At 43.7% G+C, this 16945-nt stretch overlaps 1 non-coding gene across 1 annotated transcript; it reads right to left on the reverse strand.

Annotated features, from left to right (window-relative positions):
* Window positions 1-16616: 16616 nt before the first annotated feature.
* Window positions 16617-16723, reverse strand: LOC131247572 (small nucleolar RNA R71). Its single transcript, XR_009171851.1, has one exon. It is a non-coding gene; the product is annotated as a small nucleolar RNA R71 (small nucleolar RNA).
* Window positions 16724-16945: the final 222 nt, after the last annotated feature.

Consider the following 16945-nt stretch of genomic DNA (forward strand, 5'->3'; position numbering starts at 1 on the left):
TCCTGGTACGATAAGGGTTTAGGGACTTTCACCCAGGGACATCTATGGTGCCCCATGTCTAGAACTAAAAACATGTCTAGAACTAAAAACATTTCTGGTGTCCAATCCTTCCATCCACGATATGCCTGTTGAGGCTACGACCCTGATGTCGATAGGGCGTACAGTAATCATGTCACATATATGTGAGATGCATGAGTCACACTATCCAGTCATGTAGCAATCCTACGCATACTGCGCGCTCATGTGGGGCAACTCTGTCTCTCAGGGAGTCCCAAAAACAACTAGCCCAATGGCACATGTTATGATCAATCACTCCTCGTAACAAGCATGCAAATGATGTGTGTGGGCATGTATTATGATGTTCTACTGGGCATATCCAACAGTGATCTTGTACTCTCCTATAATCAAACGATGGCCTAAATGGCATACTTATATCAAGGATGAGCCTAAGTACAAAGAGTGGGTTTCCTCACCCTCTCCATCACGTAGTAACTGGGCTTCCTATGGGGCCCAATAAGCATAAGATGGGCTTTATAGCTTGGATAAATCTACAAGACATGGTGGAAGCACTATCAATAATAGGGGCCCAACAGTTTGGCTTGGCCCACTAACAGAGGATGAGAATGTGCTTAACAATGGGCCTAGGAAGGTTTACAACATGGACATTTAACCACCATTACCTCCTAGAGTGCGACCCGATATAGAAACTATCTCACAATGGGGCTCATAGCCCTTAAACTAGCTTAAAAAAATGAATGGGCAGCATACATATTATTTCATTCATCATGGTGGGCCTCTTGGGTCAGCCCATAAATCTCATTCATCATGGTGGGCCTCTTGGGACAGCCCATATAATCAACAAAATAGATGGGCAGCATATACAACACATATATCATAATGGGCCTTATAGGGAGCCCATATAATCCAGTAAAATAGATGGGCAGCATGTGTAACACATACATCATAACATGCCTTCATGGGGCAGCCCATGGCTCAGAAAAATAGATGGGCAGGGTACATACAGCACAAACACCATAGTGGGCCTTACAAGTCAGCCCACGTGCTCCACAAAATGGATGGGTAGCACATGTATCACATACAACATGGTGGGCTCTAATGGCTGGACATCCAGCCCATCTAGGCTTGCTGGACATCCAAAAATCTGGACAGTCAAGCTAGTCATGTACATAAGGTGGGCCTTACATAGTAATGGGGCCCAAGGCTCTGAAAAATGGCCTAACAGGGTGTATGACACATATACATCAAGGTGGGCCTTGCATAACATAAATGGACAACATGGATATAAAAAAATATACAGCAGGTGGGGCCCTTGCTGGACGATCAGCACTTAGACGGCCTGGATAGATCACATCAAGGCGGGTCCCACACGTGGCAGGTGAGCCTCACACACATGGATAGTGTGGATGTGGAGTACATACATCAGGTGGGTCACACATGCCACGGACGGTGTGGATAAAACATACATCATGTGAGTCCACGTCCAGGGACTGGACGGCTTGGATAAAACACATACATCATGTGGGTCCCATGTCCAGGGACTGGATGGCGTGGACAGAAACATACATCAAGGTGGTCCCACCGTTCCAGTCCTGTTAGACGGTGTGGACAGACACATACATTGAGGCAAGCCCCATTGTTCCAGCCTACTGGATGGTGGGGATGCAACATATGCACCAAGGTGGGTCCACGTGGTGGCCCACCAGCTTGGATACAAGCTGATATTTGTTTTTCCCTTTATCCAGGCCTGTCCATATGGACAGGCAACATGGATAAATACATCATGGTCGGCCTGCTGGCCCTAGACGGTAGGCAGCAAGGTGGGCTGGTCCCACTGTTCAGGTGGTCTAGATTTGTTGAGCATATCAAGTGAGCCACACAATATCATAGAAAGAGGGAGAGAGAGAGAGAGAGAGAAACATGTGATAGAGGGGCTTCGCCACCATGAGCCCCTCTAATACATACATCAATACATACATCAAGATGGGTCCCAAACGTGTGGGCCCATAAACAAAATCAAGAGTGGAGATTTCCTTCCCACTATAAATCAGGGCCTAGATGGCCTTCATGCACTAGGAGATTAAATCAAACATCATCGTGGGGTCTATGGAGAATGGCCCCACCATGATACATGCATGCAAGCTTGGTGGGCCATTGGCCACACTTAGGGGCCAAGATAGGATCCCTACTACTGATTGGTAGGTCCCACTTGCCCTTATGCAAGAAATGGAGAGATCTACCCTAAAGATGCACCCACCTCTTCTCTTCTTACTCCCTAGTACTCCAAGGCTCTTAAGATGCTCCTTCAATGGTGGAGATGATGTTTCAAGGGTTGGATTGGGTGGGATTAAGGGTGGAAAGTGACTGGATTTTTGAGATTTTTCTCTCCTAGGTGGGACGTCCAAGGTCTCTCCTGGGTTGCTAATGGAGAAGATGGGAGAGAATGGGAGAGAGAGAGAGGTGTATATGGGAGTAATGATTAGGTATAAGTGTAATTATGGTTTGTAAGAGGCATGTGAGAGAGAGGCTTGTTATTATTGGTAGGAAGCATTGGGGGGGGGGGGCTAGGGTGGCCTAGGATGATGTCATCCTCATGTATGGTTCTAGGTAGAGAATCTACTCTCTCTGGAATCTTTGGCCCTGCAACACAGTCTATGGCGGAGATTAAGATCGGGTCGTATCTCCCAATCTAGGCATCGCATTGGCGCACAAGACACAGCATTGGAACTGCGGCGATGGCGCGGTTGCAATGGCATACGTCTCGAGTTGAATCGACTCGAGTCTACGGGATGCGACTTACGGTTGCTTGCAAATGCTATCTATAGATCGCATGTTGCTGGAATTCGACGGGGAGGATCGCGGGATCAAAAGGAACGACGAGATACTAGGACACGGGCCTTACATGATGTGCTCAACACATCCAGACCGTCCAACAGGATGGGACGGTCCTGCTGTCCAGATTTCTGGACGTAGGCTAGCCCACCTTGTTGTCTTATTTTGCATGCAAGGGTAAACACCAATATTAGCTTGGTCTGATGTGTGTGGCCCATCCAGGAGGGCCCTACCTTGATGAATTTGATGGATAACCACACCGTCTAGCAGTCTTGTGGGTTGTAACATGTAGCAACATGCTGCTGTCCAAATTCTAGGCCCACTTGCTGACCGTCTGAATGGGTTGAAACCATAAATATCAGCTTGATGGCTGGTTGGTGGGCCACTCATGTGGACCCCACCTTGCTGTGTACTTGAAGATGCATTACGTCCATTCATTTCTCCATGTTTAAGTAGGGCATGGGCCCAACCTAAAGGTAGATCCAATGCCCAGATGGGCCGGGACACTACTGGAATGTCTGTCCAGCAGCTGTCCACCTTTGAAGTATATGTTTTATCTTCTCCATTCACCCCTTTTGTGGCCCACCTAACCGAGACCCACATCAGATATATGTGTCGCATCCAGGCTGTCCATCTGAGGGATGCCACATGTCAGGGCAGCAGCCCATCTACCGGACTCCCAGGCAAGCCCAACGTCCAGCAGGGGCTGGCCGTCCATGGCCGCAGGCCCACCTTAGTTATGTGTTGCCCAGGCCGTCAAGGCCCTTTGGACCATCCAACTGGGATTGGGACACTGCTAGACTGCCTGTCCAGTAGCATGCCCACCCTGATTTATGTGTTCTATTCAAGCCTTTCATCTGGTTGGGCCCACTATAATATATATGGGCCACCATGAGTTATGATTTTCATCTAAATTGTCCATCTACTGGATGCCCAGTAGCCCCAGGTAGTTGGGAGGGCTGGACGTTTAGCAAGGGCCCTATATTACTACTTGTAGTTATATATTATGAGGCTGTGAGGCCCACCGGGGTGAAGGTGTAATGCATACACACTATACATCAATTTTTTTGAGATCATGGGGCCCATTATGAGGCTGTGAGGCCCACCTTCCATCTGATTGAATGAGGACCAGAATGTCCAAATTTCTAGATGTCCAGTAGGCTCAGATGGGCTAGACGACCAGCCTTAGAGCCCACTCTAATGTATATGCTACCCATCCATTATGATGGATTTTGTGGGCTGTTTTGTAAGCCACCATGATGTATGTGTTGTAATCCTTGTCCAACAATTTTTTGGAGCCTATGGGCTGCCCCAAGAGGCCCACCATGATGAATGTGCTATATATATCCTGCCCAACCATTTTCCTGGGCTATGGGCTGCCCCATGTAGCCCACCTTGATGTATGTAGACCATGGGCTGTCCCTTGAAGCCCATTATGATGTATGAGATAATATGAATGCTGCCCATTTATTTTCTAGCTATTGTAAGGGCCATGGGCCCCATTGTGAGATAGTTTCTATAATGGGCCGCACTCTAGGAGGCAATGGTGGTTAAATGTCCATGTTGTAAAACTCCCTAAGCCCATTATTAAGCCCATTTCCATCTTCTCTTATTCGGCTACCCCTAATCGTTGGGCCCCATTAATGTCAGTGACCTATTAGGCCCCAACCTCGAAAAATGGGCTCACAAAATTCTCAATCACCGAATTCGGTGCCAACAGCCTCCGTAATACCCCATTCTCGGCTCCCAGCGCCCATACGCCAGGTTTCGATCCTGGGATCCTACAAGGAGGATTTTTTATGTGAATTTTATTTATAAATAAAGGAGCATAACCACAGGTGTACCCAAATCACAAAGGCAACATCATCATCACATATCCACTAATATCAAAAACTTGAGTACAATACATGAAGGGGAAATACAAGATAAATGCCAAAAGCTCTAGAAGCTCTGCCGCACGCTCCTGCCTCTGCTTGACTATGTCCTATCATCACCTGCACACATCTATCATGCATAAGCTTAAAGAAAGCTTAGAGGGTGGTGTACGTGTGTGCGCAAGATAAGTGCCAAGCACACAAATATCAGTGTAAGCGGAATACTAGCAAGGCTAACGGCTATGCAATGCGGAGTCATAATGAGCCAAATACCAAATACCGAGGATGCAATATAATATGCAATTCTGAAGAGCTACGAATACCATCAGCCTCATCTAGGCCATATAAATGTAGAAACATAGCAACCTAAATGTCATATGCCGCGGATGTAATGCAATATGTAGATCTTGGCGAGTCCATAATACCATCAACCTCATTCGGGCTATGTAATACAAAAGCATAGTAAACCAAATGCTATGTGCTGAGGATGCAATGTAATATGTGGTGTGAAAGAAATGACCAAACTAGAGTGTGAAGTCGGGATGATAGTATATAGTATCGCAAGCTGTGGGGCCCATCACAAGGGACTTCTATCCAAACTAATTTCATACCTAAATTTAGATAGCTAGACTCAATGTGGTAAACTCCTAATCTCAGGTTAGTCGTGCGCCCCAGCCGAAATCTTGGCCATTGCAAAGGTACACATAACAAATTAGTTGTACACCACCAGCCCGAGTGGATAGTGAATGAATAAGTAAAATGCTGAGTGTGTAACTCCTACTTAATAAGTCCACATATCAATATCGTACATCTCTGGGATCATCACTGGGGTCTAGTACACTCTGCACCACCTACCGCCCCATCATGCGCACAACCAGGTAAGTGAAAGAGACCTCACTATCTGCCTACCAATATCGGCCCAGCTCGTTGATAGCAAACCCATTTATGAGCTGGTCAGACTCAGCCTAACATTGCCTACTCCCTCAAGCGGGTAAGGCCACACCCCCTTCCAACCGACCATGACACAGTGGGAGACGCGGCCTACTGGTATACAGCCCTCATGCACTCATGTATTTCCACTCGGTCTAGACGTTGGAGCATCCTCTAGTACCAAGAGGGTTTAGGGAATTTCACCCAAGTACATCTATAGCACCCCATGTATCTGTGTCCCATCTGGCCATCTACGATATGCCTGTGAAGGCTATGGCCATGATGTCACTAGGGCGTTCGGTGATCATATAATAAAATATGAGATGCATGAGTTATACCATCTAGTCATGCATCAAACCTACTTGTATCGCCTGCTCATATGGGGCAACTCCGTTTCACAAGGAGTCCCATAGTAAACCAACCTAATGGCATATGCTATGATCAATCACTCCTCATAACAAGCATATATATGATGGTATGGGCATGTATCATGATGTAATAAAGTACATATGCATGATTATCTAATAGGGCAGACAACAATAATACACAATCGACCATCACAGGCATATCGCATACAAAGAGTAGGAGCTAAACTACATGCCCCTTCTACAACTATAGGAATCCATGTGGCATCTCCCAAGTTATCCTTCCAAGGTACTGATATATCATATATTCCAAGACGGAGTCCACTGGAAGGACGGCGGATCTTGCCCATACATCGAGATAGGCTCTATATGGTGGATATACTAAATCTAGTACCACATATTCTTCCATCTACGACAAGAGGTGATGGTGTACTAATGTCAAGGATAGGCCCCACACTTATCCCAAAGAAGTAAATAGACGGTGTGGATGATGTATACGTGACACCGAGGTTCTAGCAACTAGATATAAGGATAAGATATGTCTCATGGGGCAAGTCAAGTGGGTGCACCCCAAGGTGAGTTAAGAGGGCGAATCTATGTACAACAGGTGGGCTTCCTCACACTCTCTATCATGTAATAAGTTGGGCTTTCCTACGGGGAGCCTGATACGTACACAAAGTGGCTTGGTGGGGTCCATAAATTTAGAACTATGTGTTCATCCAAGCAGATTGGGTAGCCCGTCAAACACCTAAGTGGACCTTGGGTATGGTCACTAAATTGGGTAAGTATATGTATCTAAATGGACCACACTTCCTATGGAAGGCATGGTGTGAACACAAGGTGGGCTTCAAGGTTTGGATAATCCTACAAGGTATGGTGGAAAGCACCATCATCAAATGGGGGCCCGACGGATTGAGATACCCTAATCAAGGGAAAGGTGGGTATCACTAGCATCAATGGGGGCCCAAAGGTTTGGGATAGCCTAATAAGAGAAGGTGGGTAATATAATCATCAAGGGGGGTCAACGGTTTGGGGTAAGCCTAATAAGATGAGATGAGAATGGGCCTAACAATGGGCCTTAGGGAGATTACAACGTGGACATTTAACCGTCATTGCTCCCAAGGTAATGGGCTTAACCACGGGCCCTAAGGAGGATTTCAATGGTGGACATTTAACCACTATCGTCTCCGAAAGTGTGGTCCACTTGGGATTTGAATCTAACTCTCTATAGGGCCCACGACCCTTATACAAATCAGGGAGATGGATGGACATCGTATATGTAACACATACATCATGATGGGCCTCACCAGGCAGCCCCATGGTGGGCATATAGCCCATAAATCAGGGTGGGCCTCTCAAGGCAATGGGGCCCATGACCTTAGAGAAATGGATGAACGGTGTGAAAATAACACATACATCATGGTGGAATCACTCATCACAATTGAACCTCTTATAAGGGCCTTCTATACATTACATCGGGCCTCACACAAGGGCCACATATACATCACTTAGGCCTCATACACGGGTCGCATATACATCGCAATGGGTCTCATACACGGGCCACGAATACATCACAGCGGGCCACATCCATGGGCCTCAAATACATTGCATTAGGCCTCATATATGGGCCTCGAATGCATCTCATTGGGCCTCAAACATGGCCGCATATACATCATAATGGGCCTCATCACCTGGGCCTCAAATGCATCACAATGGGCCTCATACTCGGGCCTCAAATGCATCACAATGGGCCTCATACTCGAGCCTCATATACATCGCATTGGGCCTCATATACGGGCCTTAAATACATCACAATTGGCCTCATCACTAGGCCTTAAACTCATCGCAATGGGCCAGATCCCATGGGCCTTAAATAGCTGATGGATAGCAAGGATAAAACATATATATCATGGTGGGTCTCGGCCCAGCTGCTGCTAGACGTTGGTCCAGCAGTAGGTGAACCTCTGACCGCCAGTTGGGCATGGCCGTTAAGGCCCAGGCCTTAAAATGATTTGAAAATACGGTGGACAATGTGGATACAACACCTACATCATGGTGCCACTATCCACATCCAGCAAGGACTGGATGACGTGGATGAAACACTTACATCATAGTGTGCACCACCGTCCAGCTGCTGGACGGTGGATACAACACGTGCAGCATCCAGATGGGGGGGGGGGGGGGTGCACGTCTCATGGACGGACGGTTTAAATATAACACATACCTCTGATCAGACCCACAGAACTTACTAACGTCCATGCAGATGGACGGTTTGGATATAACACATATACATCAACGGTGGGTCCCACCATCTAGCCATCTAGACGGTGTGGATAAGGAACATATACATCAAAAGTGGGTCCCATCGTCCAGCCATTTGGACAGTGTGGATATAGAACATATACATCAACGGTGGGTCCCACCGTCTAGCCATCTGGACGGTGTGGATAAGACCCATACATCACGGTGCGTCCCACCGTTGGATGAACGGGATAGATACAAAATATATACATCTAAGGTGGGCCCCACCCCACACGTGCAGCACATGTGGGTGGGTCCCACACATCAGGCAAAACGGACGGATGGTATGGGTATAACACATACCTCAAGATCAAACCCTCAGAACTTGCTGAAGTTAAACAGCAGCTTTAGCTGCTGGTCGTCTAGTAGATGGACGGCCCAGATACAATATACATACATTAAGGTGGCTCCACATGTGTGGGACCCACCAACTTTAGATAAAGCTAATATTTGTGTTTTCCTTTCGTTTGGGTAGCAAGGCAGTCCAGCTACTGGACAGTGAGCACCCCACTGTTTGGACAGCGTGTGGTCCCCCTGGATAACGTGGATCATACATCAAGGTGTGCCGCAATAGGAAAAGAGAGAGAGAGAGAGAGAGAGAGAGAGAGAGAGACGGCGATAGAGGGGAAGAGCTCCGCCACTATGAGCCTTCCCTAAGTGGACCATGTAAATATAATACATACATCAAAATGGGTCCCAATTCATGTGGGCCCTAAATCATAAAAATCAATGGTGGAGATCCCTTTCCACCAAAAGATGCAAGGTTTAGATGACCTTTCCATAAATGGAAAAATAAACATCATGATGGGGTCCATGGAGGATGGCCCCATCATGGGATGAACATATGAATCATGGTGGGCCATCAGCCACACCTGGGGTCCAAAGTGAGATCCATACCATCAATCGGTAGGCCCCACTTAGCCCATCATCAAAATACCATCTAATCTTACAAAAACACCCACCGATTGTCTTCTTATTTAGATCATTGAACTCCTTAGCCCCTAAGCTTCTTCTTTAAGGGTGGATGATGAAGTTTGAAGGGTTGGATGGTGAGATGAGGGGGTAGGAAGTGGGCCACACTTGGTTATTCTCTCCTTAGAGCTTTTCTCTCATGGAAGCTTGGTAAATGGTAGAGAGAATGAGAGAGGAGAGGGTGTTGTAAGAGGGATGGGTGTGTGTAAGGAGTGGATGGGCTTGATTGACTTTGGGAATGGGAGAGAGATGGGTGTCATGCTTTGTTGGTAAGAGAGGGAAGGGTTGTGTACTTGACTTGCATTTGATTGATTGATGTGATGGATGGTCGAGATTCTCTTAAGATTCGTAATGCATGACATTTTCTTTAAAATAAACGCGGGCCCACAACTCCTAGCCTGGGTATTGCATCGATGCACAAGTCGCGACGATGGAACCGCGGCGCGACGGCGCAATCGCTAGGGTATAAGTCTCGGGTCGAGTTGACTCGGGTTGACAGGGTAAGACTCAGGGTCAGCGCAAATGCCGATTACAGGTCACGGCGTGCCAGAATTCGATAGGGAGGATCGTGAAAGTCTAAGGAACGGTACAAACTAGGATATGGGCCTTACAGTACCCATTTTCCCTTATTGGGCTATCCCAAACCATTAGGCCCCTATTGATGTTAATGTCACCCAATTTTCTTATTGGGTTATCTCAAACTGTTGGGCTCACATGGATGTAGTAATTCCCACTTTACCTTATTGGGCTAACCCAAACCGTTGGGCCCCCATTGATAATGATGCTTTCCACCATACCCTGTAAGACTACTCAAACCTTAGGACCCATCTTGTGGTCATACCGGGCCTTCCATAGGAAATGTGGTCCACCTAGATACACATGTTAGACCAAGCTCAATGACCAAACCCAAGGCACACTTAGATGATGAGCGGGCTACCTGATCCATTTGTAAGGACACATAGTCCAAGATGTATGGACCCCGATAAAGCCCACCTTGTTTTCATATCGGGCCCCCATAGGAAAGCCCAGTTATTTCATGATAGAGTGGGTGAGGAAGCCCACTTACTATACTTAGGCTCATCCTCTTAACTGCCTTTGTTTTATGTCCATTAAACTCACCCCATGAGGTTTATCCTTGATTTAGTATGACATCCAGACCGTCCATTATCTATGGGTGAGTGATTCATCACCCCTTACCATAGATGGAAGAATCTATGGTATCAGGTTAGTATATCCACTTTTCAGATCTAATCTCAATGTTTTGGACTAAATCCATCATCCTTCTGTAGACCCCATTATGTATTTAGGCCGGTTATTGTTTATATCTGATAATCATGCTAGTGTGCTTAGTCTAGTAGGATGCGCCTAGTGATGGGCGAGACGATGATACATGTGTAATAACATGATAATGATGATGGTGAATTGTTGGTTGAAATGATAAATATGATTTAATGGATGGTGAATTATAACATATGCATTGATGATGGATGAGTAATTATTTATAGTACTTATGACATTGTTTATGTTAAGTGAAAATTATCCTCATGGTAATGATGATGATATTTAATATGCATGATGACAAAACATGCTAGTTGACCACCATGCTTGATATCCAAGTGATAATAATGCATGTATTGATTGCCGTGATGATAATGTGGATAAGATAACCATATTTTACTTGATGCATGGATAATGATAAATAAATGAGGTTGGTGGACGTAAGGATGACCTTATGCATGATGGACGACTAATGCCTAGGGCATGTATAATGATAGTATTGGACAATGCCCGTGATATTGATGATGCATGTGAATCCCTATATGCTATGTATTCTATGCACATGATTGCATGATGCATGCTTAGTATAACATCATGATACATGCTCGTAAGCATCATTGGTATGCTTGTTATGAGGGATGATTGATTATAGCATATACCTTTGGGCTGAGATGATTATGGGACTCCTTGTGAGACGAAGTTGCCCCACATGATCGCGCGATACACGCAGGTTTGATGTTTGACTGGATGGTATGACTCATGTTTTGTGTGACGTGATCACTTTGTGCCCTAGCAACATCAAGGCTGTAGCCTCCACGGGTATATTGTGAATGGCCCGATGGGACACTAAAAGTGTTTGGTCTTAACACTTGGCAGGTTTGATGTCCTTGGGTGAAAGTCCCTAAACCGCTGTGGCCAGGGGATGCTCCAACGTCTAGACCGAGTGGATACATAAGCACCTGAGTGTCGAATATTAGTAGGTCACATCTCCCACTGTGTCAGGGTCGATTGGAAGGGGATGTGGCCTTATCCGCCCAAGGGTAGGGGGCAAAGCTAGGCTGAGTTTGACCAGCTAGAGGAATGAGACCACTATCGACAAGCCGGGTAGATATTGGTAGACTACTAGCCAGGAGGGTAGTAAGGTCTTTTCCACTCGATAGGCTACGTGGCCAGGAGGGGTGGCAGCCAGTTTAGAGTGTACTAGACCCCGGTGATGATCCCAGAGATATATGGTACTGATATATGGACTTACTGAACAGGAGTTGCATACTCAGCATTTAACTCATTTATTCATTCATTCACTATCCACTCGGGCTGGTGGTGCGCAACCAAACCTTTATGTGTACCTTCGCAATGGCAAGGATTTCAGTTGGGCGCGCGACCAACCTGGGATCAGGAGTTTACCACCTTGAGTCTAACTATGCAAATTTAGGTATGAGACTGGTTTGGATAGAAGTCCCTTGTGATGAACCCCACAGCTTGCGATACCACGTACTATCATCTCGACTAAACACTTCGGCTTTATCATTTTTTTTTGCATTGCATATTGCATTACACCCTCAGTATAAGACATTTGGTTTACTATGTTTCTGCATTGCCTGGCCTAGATATGGCTGATGGTATTCATGGACTCGTCAGGATTTACATATTACATTGCATCCTCAATATATGACATTTGGCCTACTATGTCTCCGCATTGCATAACCGATCTACATTGCTTCCTCAGTATATGACTTTGGCTTATTAAGACTTGCATCGCATAGCTTGGATAAGGCTGATGACATTTATGGACTTGTCAGTATTTCTGCTTACTCTGATATTTATATGCTTAGCACATGCATTGCACACACATACACCACTCTCTAAGCTTCTTGTAAGCTTATACATGACCATTGTGTGCAGGTGACGTTAGGTCGCAGCAGCATTGAGACAGGAGCATGTGCTAGAGCTTTGGAGTTTTTGTTTCATATATGTTTTCCCTTTCAGCATTGTACTCGAATGATTTTATTAGTGGACATGTAGTGATGATGTTTCTGTGACTTGGTTATGCTTGTGGTTATGGTCCTTTACAAAAATTTTGTACTGAAAATCCTCCTTGTAGGATCCCAGGATTGGAATCTACCATATGGGTGTTGGGAGCCGAGAATGGGATACTACGAAGGCTGTCAGCGCCGGATTCAGCGGTCGAGAATTCTGTGAGTCTAGTTTTCGAGTTTGGGGCATGACATTGAGAGTTACATATTGCATATTACCTCCATTTATATCTTGAACATGATAATGCTTAATGCCCTATTTTACTCATGTTTGTGTTGCAAGGTGAATTTAAGAGCTTGGATTGGAAAAGGTGCTAAAAGCATAAATTTGATGCTCAAAGATCACTAAGACAAGGGATGGATCTTAGGAGACCACGATTGAAGAATTCACATGCTAAAGATCCAAGGAAACCAAGTGATGAAGGGAGAGAATCGAAGAATTGAAGTGAAGAAAAGGAATCCTGAAAATTGTCCTGAAAACAGATTCTGAGACCAGAAAAGTCTAATTCTGGAAAAATGCTAGAATAGACTTCGATTCTATCGAAAACTGTTAGATAGTATCGAAGAACATATCGAAGACACTTCAATAGAATCAAGAATTTCAGGATTTCAGGCCAAACTCACTGGACAGTTCTGGACCGATCTTTGAATCTATCGAAGACTATTCGATAGAATCAAAAGACATATTGAAGACACTTTGATAGAATCGAAACTGCGTAAATTTGAGGTGGTTTCTAGATTTTTCCAAGTCGGTGCGAAAGGAGGTGTTGCATAACTATAAATAAGAGTCCCCAAGGCATCCCTGGGGATCTCTAGGGTTTGGAGGAGTAAAGCACGAGGGTAGAGAGCTGTCGCCAAGCATTTTTCTTCTCTTTCTCCTTAGTTTTTCATATTTTCTTCTAGGGTTTTAAATCCAATCATGTCTATGGTTGGCTAAACCTCTTAACTGGGGCTAAGAGGTGAAGCTTGTAGTGTGATGAGTTATTTCTATTGCTTTGATTCATGTTTATGATGAACCTTCATGGATTCTAATTTGATATTTAAGGAATACTTTCAATTTTCAATGGTTTATTGTGACTCAAATTACAGTAGATCTGCAATAGCTTTGAGTATCTTCTTTTTCTGATTTTGAAATTGTGAGATTGGTAAATCCTATTGTTGGCCCTTGTCCCATGGGCATGGTTTGGTGACAGAATCCCTTCCAATTATCATAATTCTCCTTCATTGAGAATTAGGTCAAGGAAAGTTCAAAATTGATCTTAATTGTATATCTTCCAATTGGATAGGATAGGACTCCAATTCCAATTGTGTGACTTAAATTAAGTAAGAGGGCTCCCTAATTGCTACAAGTGGATCCTTAGAAACCCTAGTTCCCACCTTTGAATTTCTTAAGTTTCTAATTAAATCTCTCACAATTACTTCCTTTTATTTCAAATTTAGATTCAAATCTTTTTCTAGTTCTACTTCTAACTGCTTTCAAAATACTCACGAGATTAGTCCTTGTGGATTCGACCTCGGTCTCATTGAGATTATTACTACATTGCGATCCTACACTTGGGGTTGTGAACAAGTTTTTGGTGCCATCGATGGGGATTAACGGTTGTGTTTTTCTAAGATTAATTAGTTTTGGAATTAGTTTAAGATTAGAGTTTTTCTACCTTCTATTTTTAAGTTTAAAAACTTTCCTTTTCTGTTTTTAGAAACTAATTTTCTTCCTAATTTTAGGATAGAAACTCTCTTAATCTGTTTTTAGAAACTAGTGTACTTTCCTTTTTCTATTTTTAGAAACTAGTTTACTTTCCTTTTTCTGTTTTTAGAAACTTACTTTATAGTTTTAGAAACTTTCCTTTTTCTTCTTTTTTTTTAGAAACTAATTCACTTTCCTTTTTCTTTTGTAGGATCCCAATATAGAAACTTCTAATTTGGTAACTTCTTTCTAATTCTCTCTCTTTTTATTTCTAGATTTCTATTCCCCTCTTTCTTTTTTAGGTTTAGGTTAGATTCTGAAATTGTGGGCTAAAAGTGTTTCATGCCCAAGTGGGTCTGTGATAACACTCGACGTCTTTTGAGTGAATAAGGATTGGTTGAGGGGTTATCTATCCATCAAAGGATTATACACTGTTGAGGGTCAAATATTGCACATTGGACCCCATCTATTACTTGGTTTTATGAACATGATAATGCTTAATATTCTATTTTAATCATGTTTGTGTTGCAAGGTGAATTTAAGAGCTTAGATTGAAAAGGATGTTAAAAGCATGGATTTAACGCTCAAGAATCACCAAAGTCAAGAATGGATCTTTTAAGACCAAGAATGAAGAATGCACATACTGAAGATCTAAGAAAACCAAGTCAAGAATGAAGAAAATCAGAGTTTTGAAGTGAAATTCGGTGATCCTCGACTAGTCCTTGCTCCGGCTCGACCAGTCCTGGCCACGCTCAACTAGTCCTGGCTCCGGCTCGACCAGTCCTGGCATTTACTCGACCGGTCAAAGGTGTCTCGACTCGAACTCTAATGAGTAAAACCTCAAAATCCTCACCTTGCTCGACCAATCGAAGGAGACCCTCGACCAGTCGAGTGTTACGTAATTTTTGCATGGACTGCATAAATTTGAGATGGTTTCCAAAAATTTTCACTTGGTGCAAAATTCTAAGGCTTAAAACTATAAATAGGGGTCCCTAAGGCATCCCTAAACATCATCTAGGGTTTGAGGAGGGGAGCAAAAGTGTGGAGAAGCCATCACTAAGAGTTTTTCTTCCCTTAGTTGTTTTTACGCTTTTATTAAGAGACTCTAGTTCAATCATGTCTATGATTGGCTAAACCTCTTAGCTAGGGCTAAGAGGTGTAGCTTGTAGTGTGAGGGGATGTTTTTTATTGCTTTGATTCATGTTTAAGTTGAACTATCTTTGATTCTAGTTTGATATTTAAGAAATACTTTCAGTTTTTAATGGTATGCTGTGACTTAAATTACAATAGATCTACGATAGCTTTAAGTATGTTCTTTTCATGTATTGAGATTGTGAAATTAGGAAATCCTGTTGTTCACCATCGTCCCATGGGCATGGTTGGGTGATGGAATCCTTCTAATCTTCCTGATTCTCTTATGATTAGTTGTGGATTGGTAAATCCTGTTATTTGCCTTGTCTCCTGAGCATGGTTTTGTGATAGAATCACTTCCAGTTCTCATACCTCTCATCCATTGAGAATTAGGTCAAAGGAAGTTCAGATTTGGTTTTACTGTGATATCTTCCAATTGGATAAGATGGGACTATGATTCCAATTGTGCCTTTGAATCAAGCATAGATCTCCCTGATCTCTACAAGTGGATCCTTGAAAACCCTAGTTTTCCACTTTTGAATTTACAAGTTTTAGTTAAATAATTCACAATTACTCTCTCAATCAATTCAGATTTAAATAAACATTTTCTTCTAGTTCTAGTTGCTCTTAGAAGACACACGAGATTAGTCCCTATGGATTCGACCTCGGTCTCACCGAGATTATTACTACATCGCGACCCTACACTTAGGGTTGTGAACAGACACCACTTAAGATCCATAAAGTTAATTGAAGTTATGGTGCCAATCAACCTCCAAATCCACCTCAACCTAGGGTTAAGGAAATCCAGGATGAGAATGAGGTGCATCATGCACCCTGGCCTCGTACTTTATGAGACTACTTACAACCGGCGGGGGTGAGCACATCTTCATGCATGGTTTTTGCAGAAAATACAAGACATATGGATATCAAGCCAGGGGTGATCCAACTCCTTCCAAAATTCCATGGACTTGAATCTGAAAATTGATATTTACACATGAAAGAGTTTGATGAGGTCATAGCCACTCTATATTTTCTGAACGTGTTTGAGGACACGGTTAGGCTGAAACTCTTTCCTTTCTCCTTAAAAGAGAAAGCTAAGATGTGGTTGCATTCATTACGTCCACGATCTATTGGAAAATAGAACGACATGACAAGGTAGTTCATAAAGAAATTTTTCCTGTATCATAAAACGAACACCCTTAGAAAATCAATCATGAACTTTGCCCAAAAAGAAGATGAAACATTCTTCCAATGTTGGGAGTGGTTTAAGGATCTTGTCAATTCATGCCCAAAACATGGTTTTGAAACTTGGTGAATAACAAGTTTTTTTTACGATGGGCCGACTTCTTTCATGTGTCAAATGGTCGAGACAATATGTAATGGAGAATTTATGAACAAAGAGGTTGATGATGTGTGGGATTATTTTAATAAGCTTGTTGAAAACACACAATCATGGGACATCTCCCCAAAATCAAGCACCACTTCTAGGCCTACTCAATCAAAGGAGAGGGGTAGAATTTATCT

The sequence above is a fragment of the Magnolia sinica genome, chromosome 5 (genome assembly GCF_029962835.1).
Source record: "Magnolia sinica isolate HGM2019 chromosome 5, MsV1, whole genome shotgun sequence".
Lineage (NCBI taxonomy): Eukaryota > Viridiplantae > Streptophyta > Magnoliopsida > Magnoliales > Magnoliaceae > Magnolia > Magnolia sinica.